General features: G+C 39.4%; 2 protein-coding genes across 2 annotated transcripts in view; both read left to right on the forward strand.

Moving 5' to 3' along the window:
• The window catches only part of ATXN1 (ataxin 1), a 458,573-nt gene that overhangs the window by 71,717 nt on the left and 362,865 nt on the right, over nt 1–23,991 (forward strand). The gene's annotated exons all lie outside the window — the stretch shown is intronic.
• The window catches only part of LOC135970357 (uncharacterized), a 429,298-nt gene that overhangs the window by 71,717 nt on the left and 333,590 nt on the right, over nt 1–23,991 (forward strand). The window lies entirely within an intron of this gene.

Below are 23,991 nucleotides of genomic sequence, written 5' to 3' on the forward strand. Positions count from 1 at the left end.
CAATATTGTTTTACTGTCTCCTATCTGATGACTTTTTATTTTATGTAACCACTTTGATACAATGTACACAAGTCCCTGGATGAGAAAAATAAATTGAAGAGCTAATGTTAATAGTAAGTTCTCAACCAGCGGGTTATGCTGGAACCCAGGATACATAACCCACAGGAGGGCCCTCCGTGAACTCAGTTTTCATGGGATTGTCCCATACCTTTGCAGATAGAAGCATGGCTGTGTTAAAAGTGGCCAATGAAAGTATAGTTTCTTTATGCCTTATACTTTGTTTGGTGAGGATTTCTGCCAGAAGTGTTTTGTTTTCTTTAGTTTTCTGGTTGCTATGATTTTACACAGCGTCGGTGACCTCTATGAGTACCAGATAAAGTTAGGTATGATAAAGGCACAAAAAGACGATAGAAGCCATCTTTATTCTAAATACAAATCTACAGACTAAATTTGTATGCATTTGTGTCTTCATTCCTCATGGTGCTGTATCCTCTGTGTGTGTGTGTGTTTCTTCTTTTATTCCAGGCTGCTTATATAAAAATGCTGATTCATAGTGTCACTGTCTTTTCTTTTCCCTGCGAAATTCTAAATCCGTTTCTAAACTTACTTTTTCTACAACTCTGGGTTTAATCTCTCTGAAGTTTTTTTCCCCTCTTACAGACACAAGGCACTTTGCTTTGTTTATGCTAATAAATGTCAGACTAGCCCCAAAGAATTAGAAGAAATGCCCGTGATTTCAAAGGGCTCTTGAGCATGATTTTTTTTCCTGTTTCTTAATACATTGTAGTTTTCAGAGTTTAAGTTTAGGTGCATGTAGGTGATATTAGAAGATTCTTAGATTTTATTGGTAGCATCCAGAGCATATGTCATCACCTGATACATATCACCTCTATGTGGTAGACCCTTGTGGAAATTTTCTCATCATGAAAGTCGAAAGTTTAATTTTGGAGAGGAAGAGGTTTTTCAGATACATTAAATAGGTTTTGCTACAAAAAGGCGAGATGGTACTTTCAATTGAACATTTCTCATATACTAGCCAGCAGACAGCTTGGCCTCCTGGTTGTAATTACATGCCAATGGCTTGGTGCTTATTATTTTAGAAGTTGAGTTCATCCTGAATTCTCCGAGCATATGGAGTAGTGCACTCTGGTTGTTCCCATTAAGACTGTAATTCCATCCAAGGCTTGTAGTGTCATCGTAGAAACTAGATGGAATTACAGCCCCATGCACATTTTGGAAGACTGTATTATTCATTGAAATACTTTCTAAAGTTAAATAATTTTGTAAATATGCTCCAAGTTCATGGGACTTAGATAGAAACATAATCCTGGCCACAGAGGAGGTTTTCAGTAAATATTTCTTGTTTATTTGATGGACTTTCCTTATATCTTTAAATAAACTGTATTTTTAAAAAGTGTAGAGAGGTTATACTTAAATATTTGTAGGACTTTAAAAGATCTTGCCTTGAAATGCTCTTACAGTCTCTTGCTTTTCATTGATGGAAACATTGGCTTCCCATATGAATATGTTATTTAATCTTTTCTGTTTCTAGCCTAGAGAGAAATATTGAGTAGCTTGAGTGGTCAAGAATCTTTATTTCACGGACATCCACATGTCCTAAGTAATTCCTTCTGTATTATAAATATCTCTTTTTGGCATAATCCACGTAAAACTGTGTTGCGTGCCTTCAAGGTGGACCCCTATGAGGTGAATAATTACACAACCCGGAAGCCTGGCTGTCTCGCGGAATATTGGATGCATGGCTCTCTTATTGGTATTAAGTAGGACAAGTGTTAAGATAATTCACTAATTCGCAGTGTGTTGTCAGATTTGAAATGATCCTCGTTTTTTATACTACTTCAGACGGGTATGTATACTTTTTAGGAAAGACCTGGAAGGATAGGTTGTATATTTTAGTATCTGATATGGTTTTAAAATTTAAGACTCTGTGTTATATATGTTTTGGGATAAGTATAAATAATCTGTGTAACAAAGTATTACCTAAAACGTTATTGCCTTTACCACCATGCACTGCAAAATATGGTATCAGGAAGCAAAAAAACAATATATTTTGAGTAATTTTTGGAATTTGCATTTTTGTGAATTGGCATGTATGTATGGAGGACTTTTCAAAATAAAATGGGACTTTTAATTAAGAATGTTCGGTATTAATATATTCTTTTAAGTGTCAGATATTTTTAAAATATATGAAATTACATTAATCATATATTACTAACAATTTTTGTCCCTGGAAATATTCCATTTTTAAGAACAAAGATAACAAATAAATATGCCAGTAAAGCTAAAGTCAGTGCTTTCTGCTCTTAAAATAATTTATTGAAAGATAAAATGAATGTCTTTGCTTTGTGAAATTATATTTTTATTTGGGACTTGATAATGCTCAGAGAACATTTTAGTTTTTACAGTTTAAAGAATGAATAATGACTGGTTCCTCTGTTCCCTGATTTGTTTCCGTGTGGATTGTACTTCATTTTTATTACCTGTAAACATGTGTTAGCTCTATCAGTTAGGCTCAATTGAATGAAGCATAACCCCCTGAAAGGCCTTGCCAGTAAAATAACAATAGTAATAATAGTATTCTCTTCTTCAGATTCTAGCAGGGAGTACTGCTGGATTTTATGTAAGAAGTCAACTTTAAAAGTGTTTTTCTGTGCGTGTGGTGTGGGTGCAGCAGCAATATTGTGTATTCCTTTCAAATCAAGATGCCTCATAGTCTGTGGGCGGGGGAACTCCCTAAGATGCCCTCACTAGTTACTCATTCATTTGTTCCTCCCCAGAAAGGGAAAACCCAATGCTCTACACTCCACTTACTCTGAATAACGGGGGTGGGGAGGTGGTGGCGTGAGGATGTCAGTGTCATTGGGCAAAAGCCTTCATTTTTAAAGTTTAGCAAAACGCAGTTTTATTGCTTTATGATCAGTGTATATTCCAAGCTAATATACAAATGGCACTAGTGATCAAAGTAGGATACCAATGTGAAAAAATTTACAATACACTTAACAGATTGACCTGACATAATAGTGAAACCACTTAAATTCCTTCCCACATAGTAAGTAACAAGTAATTTCTGGAGCCAGAAGTGGGAGGGTGTGTGTGTATGTGTCTGTGTGTGTGTGCATGTATGTATGTGTGTGTGTGTTGTCTGTAGAAGTTAACAAATATGTTAATTCATTGACCATTTCTTTCGCTGTCCTAAAGAAAATTTCACTCACTTGTGCTTCTGATTTGTTTCCCATGAAGTCCCTTATCACTCTTAGAACATGAAGGTGAATTAATGAAGAATCCTTAATTCTTTAAAAAAAACCAGCCCTAATTTAAGAAAGGAGACATTTAACTTGCTAATAAGATTCTAAAATTTTATAGGTTATATAATACATTCAAGGAAATTGAATTATATATTCATTAAGAATACATTATCTCTATTAGGAGAGAGTAAATGATTGAGGTTTTACTGAATGCTGAATGCTCAGAAAGTATACGCAAAGACCATCACTGGTTGAGAAACGCTGGGAACTGGGTGGAAGTCTCAGGCCTGTCATTAACTGTTGTGCGGCCTTTGGCAAATAACCGAAGTTCTCTGAGCCTTAGGAAAATGAGGAAGTTGGGTTATATAAGTGGTTTTCAAATGTGGCTTCAGAAAACCCTGGAGAGCCCCTGCACTCCAGCCTGGGCGACACAGTGAGACAGGCCTCTATGGAATTAGCCAAGGGTTTGGGTAAGGGGTGGGACTGAGACCTGAGAATCTTTATGTTACAACAGCTATTAGGCAATTTCAGTTCACAGGACCACTAAATCAAACAATCCTTCAGACCACTTCCGACTCTCAAGTTTCAATAAGTCCCTAGAAAACATCATCCTTGGTCCACAGTAAGCAATCCAATGGAACTTGGTCTCCCATAAGGAATCCAATAAAGAAAACTTTAAAATGAGAGGAGGGTTCTGGATCTGATCATCTCCAAAGACCCCTATCAAGCAAGTCTAAGATCTTTCCAAAGGAGATCTGAGAAATATGTCTGTATCCCAAGAAGATTTGACAGTAGTCCCTGAAGTTTGGGGGATGACTTCTAGATATCCTTGTGCCTTCAAGCTATGATCATGGAGCTGGATTTGTTGGCCCTGTGGTCTGCCTCTGAGTAACAGACAGATGATGAAAAAAAGAGCCGTTTTCCATCAGCATGCCAGACCAAAGGAGGGGCCAGGAGAAGAACCGTGAACCATGAACTGTGCCACTGCCAAAGGCACTGACAGCTCCTTGGCACCAGATGTGTGACCTCAACCCCTGCAGCTTGGGCACAGAAAATATCTCAGGGGACAGGGGATGAGGAACAGAGGAATAAGGGGAAGTTGTAGGGATCCTGGAATGGTAATACCCGTGGTGGTGGCAGAGCAATTTGCCAGGAAGAAAACTCTTTGGTTAACCCTCCAGCACTAGTTGCCAGGCATGTTTGTACTAGAATGGGGTTCAAAGATACAAACAGAGCACTGTCTGTTTTTAAGGACTCATATGAAAGGTTTGCTTGTCCTAAGCCTAAATCTAAGAGTCTGTCTGTCATAAACACTTTCAGGTAGCCCAAAAATCCCTTCAATGTGATCTCCAGAATAGGGAGACAAAGGACTCAGGTCTTCAGCTGTCTGATGAGGAGTGAGAAATTTTTCATCTGAACATCTCTGGCTTATGGATATTAAGGAGAGTTCAGTGTCAAAAGTTCCTGCAGTGTAGTTAACAGAGGTGGAAAGTTGAAATAACCTTAAAGGCACCGAAGCTGAGAAACTGCCCTCTTTATCCTAACAGCCACAGTTAGTTTTGGAAGGCTGTCCGTGGAGAAGCTCAGGACTGTCAATTGAGAAAGCTGCTGTGTGCTGGCCCATTGGGCACCATCTCTCTTCCATAGGCGGTTCTAGTCCAAGGTGAAGAAAGCTACATTTTGCTCTAAGCTAGACTGACATATGGACATCTAGATTTGAACCCTACACACATGAGGAAGCGATTGATTGTATTACAAAAAGAGTCTTCTTTGGTAAATAACTTTTTTTTTTTTTTTTTAATGGCCAGATGGGAGAAAGCAAAGATACCTTTTTCTAGTGTTTTGGAAACCTAGAGCTCATCAACTCTCTGGCTGGTTTTGGCTGTCAAGGCTCCTGATGCCAGAGCAACTGTGAGCCAGGTTTCTGAGGTTCTTCCTGACCCACGTTGGCAGCCTCTTAAAAATAACTGTCATTCCAAGTTCAGCTGAAATGTATAACTCAACAAATAAATACATATAAAGCATATGAATAGTAGCAGGAAAGTGAGGATTAACAGACCGGAGAGTAAGAGTCTTGCCATGTAAAATACTATAAAACACTCTTAGGAAGGCTCTTGCTTATGTTATTACTTGTACAGTAAATGTGGAGACCTGGATCTCTTCCTCATGGTCCCTTATTTCTCGTATTCCTGTTGGGAGGTTTTGAGTAGCTGATCCCTTGCACATTTACTTTAAAACTTCAATCATATTTGTCACTGGCTTATCATGGGCAGTGTATGTGAATGTGACTAAGGGTCCTTTCTTTTTCTTCTATTAGTGTTTTTAGGACTTTAAATGGGAAATCCTCAAACATATAAGTCTATGTGGCTTCAGAAAACCCTGGAGAGGCCAGGTGCAGTGGCTCACACCTGTAATCCCAGCACTTTGGGAGGCCGAGGCGGACAGATCACCTGAGGTCAGGAGTTCGAGACCAGCCTAGCCAACATGGTGAAACCACGTCTTTATTAAAAATACAAAACTTAGCTGGGTGTGGTGGCGCACACCTGTAATCCCAGCTACTCGGGAGGCTGAGGCACAAGAGTCACTTGAACCTGGGAGGTGGAGGTTGCAGTGAGGTGAGATTGCATCACTACACTCCAGCCTGGGTGACAGAGTGAGACTCCATCTCAAAAAAAAAAGGTCTCCCCAGTGACCTCTACTGAATTATCCAAGTGCTTGGGTAGGGGGTGATACTGAGTCCTGGGAATCTTTAATGAGAAATAAGAAGGGAAATTCCTTATGTTGGACCCAACATTGAGTGTGTTCAGATACAGATGTTTGCAGGTATGGGAGCATTTGGAAGGAGAACAGCTGCTAACCAAGCTAACCAAGACTGAGTTCAAGATTCTGGTCTGGTTCAGGGGGACTTTCATTTTCAGGCTCTAATATATTCAGAAAAGCAGATATTGGTACTTTAATCATGCATCTTTTCCCCCTCAACTTCTGTATCTGCCACGTGTATATTTTATTTGGCATTTAAAGGCACAGTTCTTACAATTGCTGATAAATAGTCTCGTTGCACATTTTGCTGGCACCGTGGCCTCACTGTAAATGCTCTCTGTATGTTCTTGGGAAGTTGCATAATGGCAGTTACTCTAATTTACTGTGCAATATGCTCAGTGACTAATGGCCTAATCATGACTTGAAAAATATATAAACAGTTCAACAGAAGCAATTGATTCACTGAGCTCTTTCACCCAGACAAGGGTGAGCTAATGGGAATAAAAACGACGGAGGTGTGCAGCAGCGTCTTTGATGTATTGAGGTTAGAGCATTCCCACAAATCCCATGCATTATTGCTCATTGATGGCGGATCCTTTTTCATATGCATGAGGCAGGAGTGCCAAATTGTCGTCCTAATTGGCTCTGACTTGGTATTCCTTAATGTTCGTGTTACACTTGTTACAACTTTTTTCCTTTCCTCTAAATACTACTGATGGTGACAGCTTTGGAGAGGCAGGCTGTCACGTGACCCCATGGCATCACCCTACACTGCAGGCTTAAGTGTGGCTCTGGTCCTGTGCTCTGGTTTCTCGGGATAGAATTACAGCAGAGACTGTGCAGCGCAGACTTGCCTGGTTTACTTCAGGGGCATTGTTGATTGACACAGATTCTTGTTCCCTTGTCCTCAGTGGCACCTTTTCTTCCAAGAGGAACAGAGATAGAGTCTTAACAACAGCGATTAAATAGAAGATCCTGGGGTCTACTAGAACACTGTCCCATCGGTAGGGAGAAATAAGAATCATCATCGTCATGTCTCCCTTCGTTTGGAATTGATTAGGTAGCTCCTAAATTCTACATTCCTCTCACCTGTTGACCATACGCAATTTTTGGTCTTGTAGCTTGACCACTTATTTTGGCTCAATCACTGGTTTAATTTTTTTGATGAAATCACTCAATCGATACAGGCTAACCTCTCATTGATATAACAGTTCCAACCATTCTCAAAGAAATAATGAAGGGTGGAATATTATACTTTCTAAAATAAGGAAATGAATATTTTTCTTTACGCCCACAGCTGTTTAGTCCTAAAGAGGGGGAAGAAAGAATCTTTCGATCTTTTGTTATGTTCCATGTCCCATATTCATGGTAATACTTCAGCTTTTTTTCTGGCTGTTTAAGAATTATGTGGCCAACAGGCTGCCTTGTATATAACAGTGAAAAACACCCATTACTTGTATTTGTTTCATTTTAAGGTGTAGGCAGTTAGAGCATTGGACAGTAACTGGTTTCCCTTGTTTTCTGGAACCTGCCCCTCGCTCTCTCGGTGATGCCTCGCCCCTGCCCCAGTGTCAGAGCTGCCCTGGGTCCTTCTTCCCCTTGAAGGATCTGATGAATGAACCACAGAGCTTGTTAGTATCTCAGTTTGTTAGTCCTCTCAGAGGAATGTATGTTTCAAAAAAGAAGCTGAAAAGTATAATGGATGAGAATTTGCTTTGGAGCTCAGCACACTGTAGATTAGAGAAGGAAAAGAAAGAAAAGGAAGGAAAAGAAGGACATGTTTGGGGGTTGGGGACCTTTCTGGGGCTTCTGAAAGCAGATGTTTTGGTAATTAGTTACAGTGTCCCAAAGATGCCTGGGTCTACCCCTGACCCTCCACACAGGCCAATTCTGCTCCCACCAGAAAAAACAAGAGTACAGAGCAAAGGGGCAGGGCAGCAGCCTCCGATACCTATTTGAACTTTACACGTTCTGATAGAGTTTTATTGTCTGTATCAGATATGGGAGACTAAGGGTAAAATATTTTAAGACAGTGAAAAACTAGGAAAGAAAAATAAAGGTGTATTGGGCCTTGGCAAATTTTTGACACTTACTTGACTATGTGCTTTAACTTTTTTAAAAGGCAGATAATATAGCAACCACATTAAACATTTATCTTTAAAAGAAATTATTTTAAAAATTACTCTTAATATTACCACACTATGAACTCAATATGATATCCTACAATTCCTTTAACTTTAACAACAGTACATTTGTTAATATTCATTAAAGTTAAAGAAGCTTAATATTACAACAGAATGAAGTAATACTTGCTGGAAAACACCAATACTTTACTGATATTTATCTAATCCCCCCATTTAACTGTAGTGATACACTACTTAATTTTAAAAGAGGAATGATTTGAATGGACAGACATTTACATGTGTTCTTCTATTGAGTTCTTTCCCGTAGTCTAACCCAACAGTTCTTAGACTTCAGCGCACATGAAAAGTGCTGTAAAGGATTGTGCAGTATACATAAAATTGTGTATGAAATATCTTATGGGAAAGCCAAAGGATTTTCCAAGTTAATTTTGACTATATATGACTTTTGCTTAACTTTTGAACTTAACTGCCCACATAAAAACTCACTCCACTATATTTCCCTTCTCTTTGCCTCCCTACTTCTATTCCCCCTTTCTCCCTTTTTTCCTTCCTCCCTTGTATTCTTCCATCCATCCATCAATCCATCCACCCACCCACCCACCCACCCATCCATCCATCTATCCTCCCATCCATCTACCTACCCATCCATCCATCTATCCATCCATCCATCCATCCATCCACCCACCCACCCACCCACTCATCCATCCATCTATTCATCCATCCATCCACCCATCCATCCACCCACCCACCCAGTCATCCATTCATCTATCCTTCCATCTATCTATTCATCCATCCATCCATCCATCCATGCATCCATCCATCCATCCATCCTTTCTTCCATCACTTCTTCCTTCCTTCCTTCTTTCCTTCCTTCCTTCCTTCCTTTCTTTGAGATGGAGTTTCACTCTTGTTGCCCAGGCTGGAGTGCAATGGCACGATCTTGGCTCATCGCAACCTCTGTCTCCCGGGTTCAAGCCATTCTACTGCCTCGGCCTCCCAAGTAGCTGGGAGTACAGGCATGCGCCACCACAGCTGGCTAATTTTGTATGTTTTAGTAGAGATGGGGTTTCTCCATGTTGGTCAGGCTGGTCTCGAACTCCTGACCTCATGTGATCCGCCTGCCTTGGCCTCCCAAAGTGCTGGGATTACAGGCATGAGCCACCGCACCCAGCCCCTTCACTCCTTTCTTTTTCTCTTTCCCTGCCTTCCTTTTGGTAAATTAACATAATTTTTTTTTTGGTGAAATTAAAATAGTGATGTCTACTTATATTTAAATCAGAAAATATTAGTATGCTGAATATTCAGATCTCTTAGGAATAATAAAAATATTCTATAAAGGTCAATCTTAATTCCACATCCTATGTTCCTACTCAGCTTCCTGTCTCTGATTTCTCATTTTTAGCTGGGAACATCCCAGCCAAAAGACAGCCGGGCCTGTGAGCATAGCATATCAAACTAACTGTAAGTTAGAAAATAACGTTTTGGCTTAAAAGCCATCTTCTAATATAAGACAGAATGAAAATGATAATGACTGGTATACTATGTGGCATTGTTAGTAAGAATTTGAAATAAGATTTACCTAAATCGCTGAAAATATTGAATAGTTGGCTAAGACTTTAGTATTGGTACAAACATGTACATTTTCTCAAAATCAAAAGAAATTAAAATAGATATCCAAGAAGTCAGATTATGAAAAAATAAGATAGTCAATGGAATTCCTAAAAGTAATTTAGACATTGGCATTGGACATATTTCATTTGTATTTCTGCCATAGAAGAGTTAAGTTAATGTGCATTTTTGCCATGCAAGGGCAAAATGAAGAAACTATTTTTCCCTTCTTTTTGCTGTTGGTAAAATTAAGCGGCAAAGAAAGAAAAGATAGCTCTGAGGTTATTGCTAGAATTTTGTGCTAAAAACATTTTGGCTACAGCAGCAAGTTTTTAGGCAAACAGCCCCTGATAAAAGTTGCAAGAAAAAAAAATCTCATTCGAGTGCACGAAACACTTTTCAGATGACCATTTAATTTGTTTAAGTCCATAAACAATTTCAAGAGCACTGTAAATATAGAAAATAGGGTATGATAATTGACAAAAACAGAATGAATTAAGAGCAGTAACAGAAAATTGTAAACAATTATATCTGAATTTCATCAATTGTCTTGCTTACACTCACAATTAGTCATCTAGTGAAAGACAAATATAGGCGAACATTTAGCTACTTAAAAAGGAATTAGCTGCTTGAAAGGACAAATGTTCATATTAAATTTCATGAAGACTAACCTTCAGCAGAAATGTATCCGCTTTTCTGGTGCGAACGAGGCAAGATACAGGCAAAACAGATGAGATAAATAGGATTTGGAAAAAAAAATTCTGCTATACAAGTTTTGTATCCCCATCTTTTTTCTCTTTGTGAATCACCTACTGGAAACCACTCCTGACCTAATGATGAGGACACAGAGAGAAAATTCAGTAAGCAAAGGGCTGAAAAATAATTTTGATCTAAGCATTAAAAATCAAACGCAGTAGCATATTTGACTTGTAAAAATAACATGGCTAAGCTTTGTATGCCTCCCTGTCCTCTTACCTACGTGGGATTTTCAAATAACACTGATTCTGGGGAGGGGAATCAAAAAATAGAAGATGCCCCTCCCCCAGGGCACACGTAATTAATGCCTGTGTTGCAGCTGGGAGCTCTCTGCCAGCAGAGTTCTTTGCTTGTCATGTCTCAGCACTCACCCACATTCCCCTTGATTCACACCGTATTGTTTGTTTACATGTTTGTCTCCCTGACTCAGGTTGGAAATCTTTAAGGACAAGGACAACCTCTTGTTCCTTTTTACATTTCCCATGGTGCTTTGCTCACAGTGGCCACTACAGACATGATTCATTCATTGTTTTAAAAAAATTGTTAACTAGTTAAATGAAAATAAAATGAAGTAGCAAAATGAGATAAATGCCTAGATCTGAAAGGTTACAAAATACAGCAGAGGGTGCAGTGGACATAAGAGGAAAGGAACACGATGACATCCCCAATCTTGTGTTGGAATAGAAAAAAAAAGTTATTGGTGTTGGTGTAACACTTTTCTTGGCCAGTTGAACATTCCAGAGTAGAGGTCAGTTTTGTAGTTAAATCTGGTAGGAAGATGTTTCCAACAGAAGGAATCATACTGAAATTATTTTATCACAACAAGCAATCCATAACCAAAACTTTAATTTGTGAGTTGGGAATCAGAACAGGAAACCCAATTTTATATTCTTTTTATAGGAAGAAGAATCCATTCCACTACTTGGACTGCTTTTGTCTTTCATAGTCGTGGCATACTCTGCCACTGTTTGTTTATTTTCTCCACAACTGGATGGAGAGTGCAAGGACCATATTTTATTCATGTGTGTCCTCAGGTCCTAGCACTAAGTAGGCACTCAGTAAATGTTGAATGAAGAAATAAGATATTACAATGTCCCTAACACTTAAAAGGATGTATGAAACTAGTGCGAATACTAGCAAGAGTTGGTTTTCATAGGCTGTTAATGGTGGATTTTGAAATAATGCGCGACTTTGTACCTTGATTTTATACAACTGTGTGGTATGCTTCAGCAACTTTCAAAGTAAAAAGTTAGAGGATATTAAATCTGGCAGGGTCTTAAAACCTGTGTCTCAATCCATGTAAGAACATTCTTTTGCTCTTCTTGACTAGCCGTGTAAAAGGGTGAATGTAAGTTAGTGAATACTCTTTTAGAAATCTTCAGTTGTATATATATATTTTTCATCGAATTGCAAACTCACTCACACTTACCAATGTAATACTACCCTGTTGATGAGCATTAGTAGCCTTATTTGGGTAGCCAGATTGGAGACACAGGCTTCGTGGTATTACCTGCCTTGATGTTTTCATTCATAATGCAACATTTGGGAATTCAGCATTTTTCTATATTGGAGACATGTATGATGATGTGTATGTTCCTTCCCCATAACCATGTCAGTTTCTCCTTTGGCAGTGCCCTGCATCGCAATTTTATTTTATTTTCTTGTATGTTATTTTCATTTATTTATTTATTTATTTATTTATTTATTTATTTATTTTTTTGAGACAGTCTCACTCCATCACCCAGGCTGGAGTGCAGTGGTGCAGTCTTGGCTCACTGCAACCTCCACTTCCCAGGTTCAAGCGATTCTCCTGCCTCAGCCTCCTGAGTAACTGGGACTACAGGTATGCAGGCTGGTCTCGAACTCCTGACCTCAAATGATCCGCCCGCCTCAGCCTCCCAAAGTACTGGGATTACAGGCGTGAGCCACCATGCCTGGCCTCCAATTTTGAATATATGTAGGCTCCATCCCTACCTCTCCCTGAAAAAACTTTCCCTGCTCCTTTCCCCCTCATGTGTGCCGTAAGTTGACTGCCATCAGGCCAATATCATTACGTATAAATTCCCTCCACTCTTCATTTTAATTTTAAAATATATGAAAGGGGGAAAGGGAGAAGATTCCCTAATGAGTATGTTGTTTGATTCAGGACCTTGGCTCTTAGATCCTCAGTATTGTGATATTTTCAGATTTTATGGGACGATGGTGCAATTGAAGAAAGGCTTCTGAGAGAAAATGTGAAATGATGAAGTCTTAGCACTAACTCATATGGCAGTAGTTGATTGAGGGTTCATCTCTAAAAGTTGAAATAAAGTGGATCTGTTAAAAAGCCATTGGTTACTTTCAGTTGCCAGAGGTGTGTATGCTAACATTCCTGGAAGCACATTCTGTAAGTCACCAATCTACAACACAGACACCCACCTCCCCCTAGACTTCAGAGAGCCCTGCTGGGCTGCAGCTTCCTACCCGATGAGTTGCGTTCCTCTGAATTCACATCCAGCCTTGGAAGCTGCAGTTAGTTTAAGCTTTCAGAAAGAATGGGAGCTATGTCTCCAGTTTACTGCTTTGTTATTTTGAAATTGAAAGTCTGAGCAGAATTCAGAACTACACAAAACAGGATCTCTTCACGTGTTTGTTTAAATCATGTTCTTGGCAAAAACTTGCTGAGGAAATGATCTGTTTCTCTAGGAGCATTGATTTCTTACTCCAGTACAGTGGCCGTTTCCCCGGATCTCATTCCAAACCATCTGTTTTGCCATCAGAGCCAACCTTTCAGTGAATGATCTCTTTGGTCTACACTCTGCTAAACCTTCTGATTGAAAGAATTTTTATTAATGAAGTCTAGGTAATAAAGTTGCAGCGAGTTTTAGAAAATTCTCTGTAGGCAGGGCGTGGTGGCTCACGCCTGTAATCGCAGCACTTTGGGAGGCCAAGGTGGGCGGATCATGAGGTCAGGAGTTTGAGACCAGCCAATACAGTGAAACTGCATCTCTACTAAAAATCAAAAAAAAAAAAAAAATTAGCTGGGCGTGGTGGTGGACACCTGTAATCCCAGCTACTTGGGAGGCTGAGGCAGGAGAATTGCTTGAACCCGGTAGGCAGAGCTTGCAGTGAGCCGAGATCATGTCACTGCACTCCAGCCTGGCAACAGAGTGAGACTCCGTCTCAAAAAAAAAAAAAAAAAAAAAAAAAAAGAAAGTTCTCTGTAACAGTCAAATGGCAAGCGCTGACCTCTGTCACCTCTATAGCAGCAGTATGCATGGATTGTGAGCTTGTTGGCTAGGTTGGGCTGCGGGTCATTGTGGAAAAGCCATGTTTCCCTTGCCTGTGGCTGGGAATAAGTGTAGTGGGGTCATTTGAAAAAAAAAAAAAAAAGGCTGTGGTTGAATTCTGAGTTTGAGCTGTTTTAAAATGTCAAACAGACTGAATCCTTGGGAAACTCATTTGAATGAGACCAGCAGCAATGTAAGAGTATATATATATATATATATATATATATATATATATACATACACACACACACACACACACACACACACACACACACACACATGTTGGAGCATTTCCATGTATGGGAGGGAACTGATGGAGAGAACACAGACCCCCACATTAACTGCCACGTTCTGTAAACCAGTGGATCTCAACTGGGGGCCATTTTGCCCTCGCAGGACATTCCGCAATGTTTAGAGACGCTTTTTGATTGTCTCAAATGGGAAAGCAGGGTAGCAATACTGGCATCTAGTGAGTAGAGGCCAGAAATGCTGCTGAACATCCTGCAATGGGGCTGGGTGCATTGGCTCACACCTGTGATCCCAGCACTTCAGGAGGTCGAGGCAGGAGGATTGCCTGAGCTCAGGAGTTTGAGGCTTCAGTGAGCTGTGATGGCATCACTACACTCCAGCCTGGGCAACAGAGTCAGGGGTCTCTTGAATGAGTGAATGAATGAACGATTTTAAAAAATCAATCAACCAACCAATCAATATCCTACAATGCACCACACAATCCTCTGCCTCAACCAAGGATCATCCGGCCCAAAATGTCAATAGTGCTGGAGTTGAGGAACCCTGCCTTAGACCCTTTTCTTCTCATAGTTTCCCAGCAGATAAATTAGCCTGCTTTGACAAAGGTGAGGAGGTAAGCTGCAGGCATGAGTGGGAAGAGCAGGATAAGGAAGGAGACGGAGAAAAGAGGGAGCAGCGTTGCTTGAAAATAAACTACCCGGGCCATATCCCATTTGTGCCAAATGAATATTTGGGATTCTGTCTTTATGTGTTTGGTAAAGCGGGAAAGTATGTGGGTGGCTGGGCCATGGTCTTTGTGTTAGAGGTGACCTGAGTGTTTATTTTCATTTCTTCAGAACACCTGTGTTAGTTTTCCATTGCTGCTGTAACAACTTATCACAAACTTCGTGGCTTAAAGCAACATTGTTTTTATCTGACAGTTCTGCAGGTCAGAAATCCAACGCAGGTCCCACCAGGCTGAAATCAAAGTGTCAGCCAGGCTGCATTCTCTATAGGGACTCTAGAGGAGAATTCATATCCTTGCCTTTTCCATTTCTTTCCTTCCTTCCTTCCTTCCTTCCTTCCTTCCTTCCTTCCTTCCTTCCTTCCTTCCTTCCTTCCTTCCTTCCTTCCTCCCTCCCTCCCTCCCTCCCTCCCTCCCTCCTTCCCTCCCTCCCTCCCTCCCTCCTTCCCTTTCTTGTTTTTCTTCTTTTTTTTTGTTTTAGACAGAGTCTCATTCTGTCGCCCAGGCTGGAGTGCAATGGCACTATATTGGCTCACCGCCACCTCCGTCTCCAGGGTTCAAGCAATTCTCTTGCCTCAGCCTCCTGAGTAGCTGGGATTACAGGCACCCGCCACCCGAGTAGCTGGGATTATAGGCACCCACCACCATACCCGGCTAATTTTTTAATATTTTTAGTAGAGACGGGGTTTCACTATGTTGGCCAGGTTGGTCTCAAACTCCCGACCTCAGGTGATCTACCTGCCTCGGCCTCCCAAAGTGCTGGGATTACAGGCGTGAGCCACCGCGCCCGGCCCACCTTTTCCATTTTCTAGAGGCCATTGTATTCCTTGGTTCCTGGCCCCTTCCCTTATCTTCAAAGCCACCAATGTTGTATCTCCCTGTGTTTTGTTTCCATAGTTGAATCTTCCGCTGACACTTCTTCCTCCTCCTCTAACTTTTAAACATCCTTGTGATTATGTTGGGCCCACCTGTATCATCTCCCCATCTCCAGATCCTTAATGTCATCACATCTGTGAAACCCCTTTTACCACGTATTCACAGACTGATTCTGGGGATTAGGATGTGGGTGTCTTTGAAGGTCCTTTGAAGGTCCATTGTTCTACCTACCACAGACTCCAAGGCATTTACTAGAGCCACATTTTGCTGACTTGAGCTAGATAGAGCAAAAGAAGTGCTATGAAAATGGGTTTTTAAAAAAGCCTTTTTTTTTCAGTGGTATAATCTTAGTGTTTTAGAAGTTATTTTTCTTTTAATGCCGTATGACACAGAAAACATTTGGAGGATGTTGAAAAGTAATTGTTTACATTGGCAAAGACACATTTCAGTAAGGGAGAAAACAAGAGGGAAACATGTGGGGGGAAACTCTAGACCAGAGGCCCTAAGACTTGAATGTGCAACTTTGTCCTGTTGAAAATTCAGATTGCTGTGCCTTAAAGTCTGTTAAGTAGGTCAGGGGTGGGGCCCAGGAATTGTACTTTTAATGGGAGCACCCTCCTGCGATGCATTTAACGTAAAAGGTCCTTGGATCACACTTGCAGAAAAACTGCTGTAGAAACTCAAATACCTATTTTAAAACAAAGGTACATTTTAATCATTTAGTTTAAAATGAAGTCATCGCACAATACTGATGTTAGAGGTTAAAATAAACATGTACTTAAGTTCTTGACGTTCTTGTCATTTCAGTTACATGTCAGGGAATGTGATTTGTGTTTTGGCATATTCAAATCCTTGTCATGTTCAACCATATTCATATTCAAAATATATAATGATTTTGACCCTTGATTTTTCTTATTAAGACTGTCATCTTTTCTGGGTGATTAACTCTTGTGTTGATATAAATATGCCTTTGGCTTACTAATGTTCAGTAAGAACTAATGACTCTTGGGAATGTTAATAGACTCTGTAGTCCCTTTTTAATCATTTGTAACCAGGCTGTCATTACATGTTTGTTTGGAAGCTTAGAGATAACATTTATGAACTTTGTAACACATAGTAGTTGCTCAATAAATGTTAACTGTAGAAACACATTGACTAGTTTCACTTCAGAGATAGACACTCAGAGCTCAAAATTCCCATCTGCCTAGTTCCTAAGGCCTACTGTCTTACCAGAGTCTTCCCTGACACCTTCTCCTGCATAAAATGATACCTCTTTTGGAACTTTATAGCTCTTTTGTACTTCTCTTATTCTGTTACATTACTGCAAAAAAAAAAAGAACGAAAGAAAAGAAAAGTGCAAATTTTATACATGCTTTCCTCCCTGCTGGAATGTAAACTTCCTAAGGGCATGATCCATAGCAGATACTTCTTACTACAAACTACCTGGCAGAATTCCTTTCTAAAGAATCTACTCAGTAAGCCTGTTGGTGAACTGACCAACATTTGGACAATTATGACATCATCTTACAATTTTTCAGATACTGTTTTTCACTTGTTTAGAAATGTAAAACTTTGCAATGACTTTTATAAAAGCAAATTTGAGAATATTCACTAAGCTTTTTTATGCTAATGATGTCATGCTATCAAAAATTAGCTAGAGTAAATGGACTGTAATAAGGATGGTTTGTAATTTAGATTATATGTTCCACATGTAACATCGAAATGAAATATAAAATTGAGTTGTTGGCATGTGGTTGTGGTGAGCAGAAGCAGTTATTATACATTACTTGGTAAAATTCATATTCATATCTTGTCAGTTTACAGTGAGCCAGAGATTAAAAATAACATTTGTTTCTGTTTTAGTAACTGCTTTAAAAATATCCAAAATCATTTTATTTTCTTTAGTCTGACTTCTAGTAGTGTTTTGAATATGTGGCCTTTCAAGCAGTAATGAAATGCATCAATGCGACTTGGCAGTGCCTCACAGGACATGCTTCTAGGATCATATTTAATGATTAAAAGTCAAATTGAGTTTCTAAAAAACTGACCCAAAATACAGATGAGCCAAGTAAACCCAGAAGGAAATCTGAGTAAAATCTTGGTTTTTGGTCCTCTGCATGTATCTTCCACATCTGTTTTCTCCAGATGTCTTTTTCCTTGCTTGTTGACGGCACAGAGGAAGATCACAGAGAGTCATTTACTGGTGTATGTTTCATATCCCCCTTCCTCTTTAGTGACAGTTTGGAAAGTGTACTGCAGTCACCATGGTTTTCAGTTTGGAGAGCACAGGGATCAGACCTGTGCTTTCTAGAGCCAGCTTTTGTGGCGTTCTGGAGAGGTGATTGGAGAACCATGAGAGCAGGCAGACATCTGGGTGAGAGGGCATGAGGGGTGAGTGATGGCAGAGCCAGACTTGCTGGAGAGGCAGAAAGGGAAGGGTTCAAGTAGCATAACCAGGAAGTGGAATTGATAGAATTTGGTACCTGCTGACCTGTGGAATAAGGGGGAAGGCAGAGGAGTTGATTTCCAGTATTTCTAGGTTGCGCCACTCAGTGATATTGGGGTACCAGGAACAGGCTTAGTGGACCCACAGAAGTGACTGGACCCAGGAGTCTCTCTCAGCACGCATGCTGGTTTCTCTGCTTTGGCTTACCGTTTCTTGGTTGGGGGTTGTGGGGTGGTCAGCTTCAGTGGTCTGGGGTGACAGGTGCTCAGGAGTGAGCACAGGGAGTACAGACATCACCAATGTGAATGTGGAGGTCGGCAACAAGAGTTATTCTAGAACTGACCAATTTAATATATTTTGCTGACTATTTGGACAAATACCTAATGCATGTGGGGCTGTGGGGCTTAAAACCTAGATGACTGGTTGATGGGTACAACAAACCACCGTGATACATGTATACCTATGTAACAAACCTGCATGTTGTGCACGTGTATCCCAGAACTTAAAGAAAAAAAAAAAAAAAAAGAAAAGAAAAAAGATTGCTGAGTTTAGACTTCTGAGAGCAATGGGAGCAGTTTGCTATTCACCAAATAGGGGCATAAATTCTTTACTGATTAATAGCAGTGATTTAGAAAACTACCTTTTGTAGTAGAGCACACCAAGGGGGTCTGCCAGATGGAAAAAGAGAACAGTGCTTTGTAAACTATAATTAAGTGTTGCCATAAGTAAATACTTAAAATACACTAAAATGGCAACATCAGGAAATATGACTAAGGAGTCAGTGTACGCCACGCCCTTTCCCCCACCTTTGTGGTTGTTGAAAATTTCCACCAAGAGTGATGTATGCAAAAAAGGGTAAGATCAGGGTGTTAGGTTTCAGAGGAAGGCAAAAACTTGTGTGATTCTGTAAATGGAGCTTACAAATGAAAATGCACCATTCAAGGTAGAAAGTCTACCACAGTCATTAGGAATAAGCATTAGAATGATTCTCCTTTCTTAACTTCTGCACGGAAGTTTGATGTGGTGAAGAAACAGTTTGCTCTTAGCCATGTTTCTTGAAAATTACATGTCTTCAACTACTTGGTTTGTCTGAGAGAAAGGAGGGTTTGGAGGAGAAGGAAATGCCTCATGAGTTTGACATACTATGGAAGGATTGTTGTTATTATTGCTTGATTTACATGGTCTCATTTTATACAAAGTGTACAGCACAATTTCTCAAAGAGTAATTATGACACCAAGAAAATGGGGTGGATTCTGGGCTTCCTGTAGTCTGTCATCCAAATAATAATATTCATTGCAAAGATCCTTACCCAGGAGGCCAAGGTTGGGAGGATTGCTTGAGACCAGGAGTTCGAGACCAGACTGGGCAACATAGTGAGACCCCCCATCTCAAAATAAAATAAAATAGCTCCGTACCAGTTTGTAGCATTCATATTGAAAACAGAGATACATAAAAAACTTGAACAGGGCATGGAACTTAATGGATGTCATTAAGAATGGCTGAGAATTTTTTGCCAAGAGTTAGTATACTATTCTACTTTATTCTATTTCAGTTTGCAGTAGGACCACCCTTGGTTGTACTCTATAGACTCCTGTTCTCTTTAATAACATCTAAAGCTTCTAGTTAAATTACATGGCTAATATCTTGACTCGCAAGACCAAAAGGCAAGATGTTTAAAAATAAAATCAACATTAAAAACATGCCTGTGTTCTTTAGTCCTCACTCAATTAGAGAAAAATGAGAGCAAGCATGACATTTTGTATCTGGCACCATGTGCACTGTCTTGAGAGATTTCTCTAGAAGGTTTTTAAGAACACCTGTCATCTATTAATAGTTGCAAAAGCCGGGACTCACACAAATGAGGCAACATTACAGGGGGTCAGAGAGCACACAGGTAAGCCCACCTTGATGGGGGTCCTGGCCCAAGGCACTTTGGGGAAAGAGTGAGCTGCAGTGGTTATAGAAAGACAGATGTCTTGAGCTGGGCATTGAAAAATGACTAAGAATAATCTAGAAAGTATTCAGTATATTTTTAACGATTGTGGGTTGGCAGAAGGAAAGCCATCTGAGGTGAGAGAAATAATAAGCAAAGGGGACAGAGGTGGATGGTGAATCAACTGACCCAAGGGAGCTAAGCGTTTAGAAAGCACTTAAAAAGAATAACACTACGTAGCTCCTTGCCTTACCGTGGTGCCTTAGAGATGACTGGCATTTTTGCTGAGCTTGTTTCATAAATGTGTTTTCAGAGGAATAAACAGGGGATTTGGGCTGGGCTGAGGATACCTTGAATTTTGTTTACAGAACATCATTTTGTTTACAGAACGTCAGTGCTCTATCCTCATGTCCTTCTAAGAATCAAAAGATTTAACCTCACAGAATCCAGCGTGTGGCTTTTGGGTGAGACTCCTTTTTCCATGTGATAACCAGTCTTCTTTATAGAGGCAAAAGAATCTTACCAATACGTACATGTTTTAGGATGGGCTCTGAGCCAATTCATCAAGCCAACTCCTCACTTTGAAACAAGAAAATGAAGAGGATGTTTCATGATTGTGGAATGCCTGCCAGAGGAAGAATCTACTGAAGATCAGTCAACTATTAATTGGAAAGGAGGCAGCAGACTGAGGAGGTGGAGAATCTTTGCTCTCAGATGGATGGAGGCTGGAGTCCTCAATCTATCACTTGTGGATACATTATGTATCCACATAATGTATCTTCACCTCCATTTCTTTATTAGAAGGAGGGTAATAAAAGTGTCCACTGCCTAGGATGGTTCTAAGGCTTACAGGAGATAATGAAACTCGAGGGCTTGACATGCGAATGTTAGCTGTTATCATTGCATGTGTCCATTAACACCCAAAGATAACCAGTGTTGTTTAGTAGTTCTTTGCGTACTTTCTCACTAAATAGATAATGATTTATAATTTACCTAGTTACTTCATGAGTTGATTTCATGAAAAAGGTCTTTCTGAATCTCTTTCCGTGTACTTTAAAAGTTTATTCCTTTAGTTAAAGAAATTTTAACTAGATTTTTAAAGTCTAGATTGGAGGAAAGTGTTTGCTAAAGAAAAGTCATGGACATTCACCATTCAAGGTAAAAAGTCTATCACAGTCATTAGGAATAAGCATTAGAGTGATTCTCCTTTCTTAAGTTCTGCACAGAAGTTTGATGTAAAGAAACAGTCTGCTCTTAGTCATGTTTCTTGAAACATGGATGGGTGCGGTGGCTCATGCCTGTAATCCCAGCACTTTGAGAGGCCGAGGCGAATGGATCACAAGATCAGGAGAATGAGACCATCCTGGCCAACATAGTGAAACTTCCTTTCTACTAAAAATGCAAAAATTAGCTGGGCGTGGTGGCGCGTGCCTGTAATCCCAGCTGCTCGGGAGGCTGAGGCAGGAAAATCACTGGAACCAGGAAGTTGCAGGTTGCAGTGAGCCGAGATCATACTACTACACTCCAGCCTGGCAATAGAGCGAGATTCCGTCAAAAAGAAAGAGAGAGAGAGAGAGAGAGAGAGAGAGGAAGGAAGAAAGAAAGAAAGATCATGTATATATCCAGAAGAAAGGAAATCAGTATATTGAAGAGACACCTACACTCCCATGTTTGTTGCAGCTATTCATTATAGCCAAGATATGGAATCAACCTAATTCTCCATCAATGGAGGAATGGATAAAGAAAATATGGTACATATATACAATGGAATATTATTCAACAATACAAAATAATGAAATTCTGTCATTTGCAACAACATGGCTGGAACTGGAAGACGTTATGTTAAGTAAAATAAGCCAGGCACAGAAAGACAAATATCACATATTCTCACTCATATGAGGGAGCTAAGAAACATGATATCATGGAGACAGAGAGTAGAATGATGGTTAGCAGGGGATGGAAAGGGTAGTGAGTAGGAAGGAATAAAGAGAGGTTGGTTAGTGGCTGTAAAAATATAGTTAGTAGGAATTAGAGCTAGTGTTCAGTAGCACAATAGGGCAACAATAGTTAACAATAATTTATTGTATATTTCAAAATAGCTAGAGGAATGAATTTAGAATGTTCCCAACAAAAAGAAATGAAGTGATGGATATCCCAAATACACCGATTTGACCATTACACATTGTATGCTTGTATTAAAATATCACGTGTACCCAATAAATATGCACAACTATCATGTACCCATAAAAATAAAATGAAATAAAAAATGCACACTTCTCACAGATTCTTGCCTGGTAGAATCTAAGTAAATACATTTTTCCACCCACAGGTAACTCTTCATGGTTTATCTCATGTTATTGACCACATGGGTTAATGTTCTTTTTCAGGTTGTACTCAGTGATCCCCAAGAGGACAAATGGTGGGAATTATGGAAATTGAGGCTGGAAGGAAACCCAGAGTTCTGTGCTTTTACTTCCAGTAGGGATCTGTGGAGTTTAGAATGTCTGCCTAGTCAGCAGTTCTCACTTTGGGAACCCCCAAGACCTTTTCTGGAGGGACATCTGTAAGATCAAAATTATTTTTATGATAATACTAAGACATTATTTACCTATTCCATTCCCATTCTCTTACATGTGTATAGCGGAGTTTTTCAGAGGCTATATGATGTGTGATGATACTGTGTAATGAAATGTGTCAACTTTTGGAAGATTTGCATAATTAACTGAGCTAATATAATTTTCCACATGACCATTGTATGATGTTACAAAATCATGCATAGCTAAAGATCCATTCAAAGTTCAAAATAGACTAATGAATTTTAATATAAAAGAATACTTAGAGGGTATTTATATGTTTCAGATTCCATGGTGCTGCTCCCCTTTAAGAAACTACCACTTGTTGAGTTTTGGTATAATATAAAAAAGAATATCCACAATTACCGAAACTATTGGCCAGATCTTCTCCACATACTTCAACCAAACAACATGCCACAGAAAATTGAATTCAGAGGCACAGAAGAGAATTTAACCATTATCCATTAAGCCAGGCATTAAAGAGAGCTGGAAAAATCTAAATCAATGTCACTCTTTTCACTAACTTTCTTGTTCTGAAAAATGTAATTATTTTTTCATAAAGATGTTATTTCATGTACTGTGTAATGGGTATATTAGTATTTCTATTAAATGAACTAATGGATATTTTACATTTTTTTCTTAATTTTGCTTTTAATATGGTACAGTAATTGTTAAATATGATCTACCTAATTAAAAGTTCCTTGGATTCCTCAATAAGTATTAGGAGTATAGAGCAAACTTTATACTCCTAAAATTTATTGAGGACCCCAAAGAGCTTTTAAGTGTGAGAACCAAAAGTGTGAGGACCACTGGCCTAGTGTATTGTTTACAAGGGTGTAGTCTGGTCAGTGTCTACACCCTGTGTCCACTGGTTTTCTTTCTTCTGGAAAAAGTGTTCTGTGGTCAAATATATTTTGGGCCAAGATGTGTGCTTTCTCCCCTCTCATAGATTTACAATGCACATGAACATACCAAAGTCCCTCCAAAGTCTTATCCCAACCTTTTAAAAACAAATTATCCTAACCTTTTTTTATCCTGCTTTTAATTTTGGCAGAACATAATGTTCCACAATGAATATAACATCCTATAGAACATACTGGCTGGTATATGATATGGGCTACCCTCTTTCCGTTACAAAAAAATCAAAAGCAAGACATTTTCCTTCAAATCCATACTTTATTTAGAGAGAGGCCTATAAAATTTACTTGCTAATCTGATTGACTTTCTTAAAAAAACATACTCTTCATTCATTGTATTATGCCGTTTTGCTTATACTCTTTGAAGCTGTTTCTACTTGTGTTTCTAAATGCATATGTTTTTTTAAAGTTCTGTTTTAGACATTTTTGTGTGTTAATGAGTAGCATCTGCTCCATGTGTCATAAGACA

Source organism: Macaca fascicularis, chromosome 4, assembly GCF_037993035.2.
Source record: "Macaca fascicularis isolate 582-1 chromosome 4, T2T-MFA8v1.1".
NCBI classification, from domain to species: domain Eukaryota; kingdom Metazoa; phylum Chordata; class Mammalia; order Primates; family Cercopithecidae; genus Macaca; species Macaca fascicularis.